The following is a 4,923-nucleotide window of genomic DNA, read 5'->3' as shown; positions in this document are numbered from 1 at the left end:
TAGGGAGAGGGGCGGGGGGAGAAACTGGAAGGGAAAAAAAGAGACACAGAAAGAAGGGGAAAAGAGAGGGAGATTTGAGAGACAGAAGGAAAAGGCAGTATTAATATTCACAGACTCCCAGCGCTTCCTAAATATTTTATTACTTCCAGCTGTTTGATGTTAAGGAGACTCACCAGAGAGACCCCCCCCCCAAACAACTAACACACACACACATTTACACTCACACACAAACTCACACTAATAAAAGTAGATACATGCACACACCATCACAAAGCCACATCGACAAACCCACATGCAAGTAAATACCAGCACATGCACACAAACAAAAACTCGCCGCCACAAACTCACACACAACATGCACGGAGACACGAACGCCAGCATAGGGGTAGACGTGCTTGCTAGTATTAAAAAAAAAAGGCACGCTTAACTCCCCAAACTGTCACACACAAAGTACCACGCAGCGTGGATCCCCAAATGTAAAAATTTATTTAGAAAAATTCATGCACATCCACAAATTGCACACTACCTTGTGTGCATCGATCACAGTCTGTCTTTCACGTTTATTCATTTATTTATTGGCTTATTTATTTATCTGCGTATTCATTATTCGTTGGACTGACTTTCTTTTTTATTTGCAAGCTCTGTTCCGAAGGGAGAGCGGGAGAACATTCATCTTGTGATGAGAGCAGTCATTAATTCAGAACAGGCCCATCCCTCCTTCTATTCCTCTGTCAGACTGTCTCTTTCTCTCTGTCCATCAGACGGGCTCTCGCTCCCTGTCTCAGCCCATCAGTCCGACTTTCTGCCACCGTCTCTCCCTCTGTGTCAGTCTGTCTTTCCCTCTCTATATTTTCCAGACTCACCCATTCTTGGCCCGTGCCTCTCTCCCTCTCTCTTTCTTTTTTTTCCAGTTTCCCAGAAATGCTTTCTCCTTATTTTGCACACTCTAGCCACACTGAGCAGACTAATTATGAAATCAATGCGTTTGCAGCTCCACACCATTGTTTTCAGGTCATCTTCAGAAAGATCTCACATGACCACACATCCCTCGCCACCTGATAAAATGTGTGTCAGACACAGTCCTGTGTCTATACCTACTTTTTGCGTTACATAATATAACTGAACTCAGTATTCAGTTGTTTTCTTATTTTTATATGCATCATAAATTATAATATTTCCTCATCGTTATTATTATTTGTGTGTGGCTCTGCTGAAAATAAAGTGGAATCACTACTAGAGGGGAAGAGGAAGTTTTTTTCCTAAAGTTTACTGTTACAAACCAAGATTTTCTCATTTTGATTTTTACAAAACCCACATTACTTTTAAGAGGATGTGTGTATATGTTGTGTTGAAATGAAAAAAATATTCAAAGCAGTATCATGGAATGTCAAAAATTATCAGTTTCTAGAAACTAAAGCTAAAAATTTTGTTTAGCCTTTTCTGTGAAGTTGTACCTATACGGCATTAGCATGCAGACTGGATTTGTTTCCCAAAAGCAATAACTTGAGTCTGGAGATTTTAGATTTTAAGCGCTTTGGAGAATGTCCATGCTACATTTCTATTTCTCACAAAACAGACCCACAACCACTTAAACAACGCACAATAGCCTGTATTAGTTAGTGTTTTTATTTGTGAGGTGGAATCATGATCAACTCCTCTAGTATTTATTGATTATTGTAAAATTATGGCCTTTGCATTGTATTTCCAGTTGTAATAACCATCCTTGCAGTATTAGGGACTGCTTTGAAATGCACGGAGCCGTGGATTACAGCTTTTGCCCTCTGCACCCACTGTGATAGCACATTTATCTCAATGAAATGAGGAGCTGCCAATTTTTTACACATTTCTATTTCGGTTTGAACATAGTCTTACTGTGGCCATATTCTAACTCGGATCTTCCCTTTTTCTTTCCCGCTCTCTCATTTCGCTGCTCTCTCTCTCTACTTCTGATCCATCTACCCCCCGTGTTCCCAAGCCTGTTAATCAGCAGATTGTTAATGAAGGCCCAAGTTCAAAGACACACACAGTGAGAGAGCGCACAAGAGAGAGTGAGAGCGGGCGCAGAGCAGAAAGACAGGGAGGAGTTTTGGACCAACTGTCTGTTTGTCAAAACATGTCCACCCGTCTGTCTCTTTGCCTGTTATCTCTTCTGATGTGAGTCCCTCAATGAGCTTCCCGCAAGGACCACAACACAGCACTCGCTCTTTGGGTTTCCCTTTCATGTTCCATTAAATGTGAGCAAGTAGGAGACAGAGAGACAGCCAGAGAGGGTGAGAAAGAGATTAATTACATGTTTCAATAATGGAGATTAATTAGTATTATTTAAACATTGACAGTATCAACTAGTTGTCAAGCATTTTGCGAGACACACACAAGAGCTGTGGCCTTAATGGGTAAATTCATGTCTCACTGTGGCAGCCTAAAAGTCATCTCTTCACATTTTTCCCTCCTTCCAAAGCCTTTTCAATACTGTACATCAACTCCACTGGCATCTGAAATTGTTGTTTTTGTGCATATCATTTCATGTTTATTTCTACCTATATTAAGATTCACCAGCTAGACATAATCTTCTTGACATTTATTGTTTGCTGCCTCTCCAGTCCACAGACAAAACACTGCTTTTATGACAGACAGCAGCACAGAGAAAACTCTGAAAGTGAAAATGGTCAAGTTCGGCTAACAAAACATACCCTCCCCCTCTCGACGAACGCTAACACAAAAGTGAAAATACGGAAAGAGAAAAATCAGACCTAGTGGAAGACTAGTCACTGTCCCTGAAAAAAACCCATTTAAATGGGTGACAGGAAATGGTGAGGGGAGAGGGAACGACGACGGAGAGCGTGAGCTTTCAAACCACATCCCGACACCACAGGCCGACTTCACCCTTTTTAACAGCACTATATTTCCCCAAAATGTATCAGCACGGGACAGCATGTGAAAGCCAAATGGCAGTGAAATCTCTGATAAATCAAGGGAAGTTTTACTCTAGAGGGAAGTTCTGTCTGCTATAATCATTTACGAGGGAGTGACTGCAAGATCTGCAAATTATCACAAGTAAAATTAACTTGGACTTGTGGGCACAGCTTTGTGCTCATGCAAATGCGTACATATTAATGCAAACACGTACATCCACCTACAGCTAAATGGGCAAGAAGGAACAAAATATGTTATCGTAGTAGATCCCAAAATAAGGATCAGTCTCCGTTTTATTTGGTAAGATGTTACATCTTCTTTTCCTACTTGTTTTTCCAGCTTTGCTCATTCCAGGAGGTAGGCGTGCCTTTCCTCTACACTAACCAACTTCACATTTGTGCTGCATCCATGCTCTAACACCTGGAAACTGTCTGGTATTAGCTTAGGTGTTTTACGGTGAGCCCTGAAAATGAGGCTTATCTCCATTAGAGCTCATATAGGCTAGGTTTGTGTGAGTGTTTTAGATGTATACTAAAGTAACAACATCTCTGGTTGAACTCTCAGCGAGGGAAGTGAGAAAAACCAAACAGCGGGCATCCGCCTCATACTTAGCTCTACAGGGTGCGTGTGTGCGTATTTCTGCATGTGTGTTTATTAGTGTTTGTGCCTGTATGTTATGAGTGTTTGTGCATCCTTTCTCCAGCAGGACCCCCAGATCAAAACCGCAACCCACTCTCCCTCCCCATGCCTCTCTCTTTCTCTTTCTGTCTCTCTCTCTCTTTCTCCATCTCTCCACCCCCTCTCTCATTAAAAACTGCAGGCCCTGGCTTCTAATTAAATCCCACTTGAAAAGTCTTAAAGTCAGCCTCAGATTGATTCAATTTGCATTTCTGAACAGAGAACATTGCCTAAAAGGATTAATAAATTGGACGAAAAAATGCCTTCTTTCTGCGCCATGCCGTCAGAGCTTGTAAGACAACATCCAAAGAGAAATATCCCCCCTCAACAAACGTCTATCCAACATATGCTCTTGCTCGCTCTCTCTCTCTCTTGCATTTCCCTCCCAGGATGCCAGCAGAGTTGGGAAATGTGTATCAGGACTCTGTGAGTGTGTGCGCATGCATGTCCTCGTCTGTGGAAAAAGTGCAGAGTCCTCTGAGGCACGGATGGGAAGGAACACACGCAATGTGACTCTCGCTATGCGTACGTGTCTCGGTGTGCGCGCGCGTATGTTTGTGTGTGTCTGTGTGTGAGAGGGGCGACTTCGTTGGAGCGTGCCAGAGTGCCGAAAGTGACAAGGAGGCACAGTGGGAAAAGATCCTTGCTGTACTGTCTGTATGTGCAGAAACAGACCACGGTGGTGGAGCCATGCCATTGGCTAGTGTACACCTACAGGCAACATGTTTGGAAATCTAAAGACTCGTTGCCAAATTTGAGAGCCAAATTCAATTAGTGCGATAAAATGAAAAGAGCAAAAGTAAGACATTCTGAACAGACCAAAAACTGACACGGCTTCAAAAAGAAAAGAGCAAAGACTAATATGAGAATTTAGATTCTAATAGACACAATGGGTTGTTTTGAAATTGTTCATGTACAGATTTGTTGTATTTATTGTGGAACAAAATAAGGGAAGATTATCTCTGAAATTTCTTCTGATTACAGCTATCAAAGGCATTTGTATCTGCAAATAAAGTGGTGCAATTTTTTTAATAGACGTTTGCATGTGCTTTGAGTATGTACAATCAAATATTTCAGTGTTTTCAACTCACACATTATTATAGAAAAAATGGCCTCAGATTATGTTGTTTATCTGGTCTGTATTACCTTTATCAAATGTCTGTGTTCATTATGTGGTTACAGTCACATACTGTCTTTCTTATAATGTTATTTTTTCCCTTATAAATTCTGTCTTGTGTGTTTGAAGAGGTTTTACGGAATCAGCAGGCAATTGGTTGTAAATATCACTTTGTATTTCAGTAGATTTTTACTGACTTTTTGGAAAACTGTACT

Source organism: Haplochromis burtoni, unplaced genomic scaffold, assembly GCF_018398535.1.
Source record: "Haplochromis burtoni strain Fernald_Lab_line unplaced genomic scaffold, NCSU_Asbu1 Contig_237, whole genome shotgun sequence".
Taxonomy (NCBI): Eukaryota; Metazoa; Chordata; class Actinopteri; order Cichliformes; family Cichlidae; genus Haplochromis; species Haplochromis burtoni.
The sequence above is the reverse complement of the archived record's forward strand: the minus strand, read 5'-3'. Positions refer to the sequence as shown.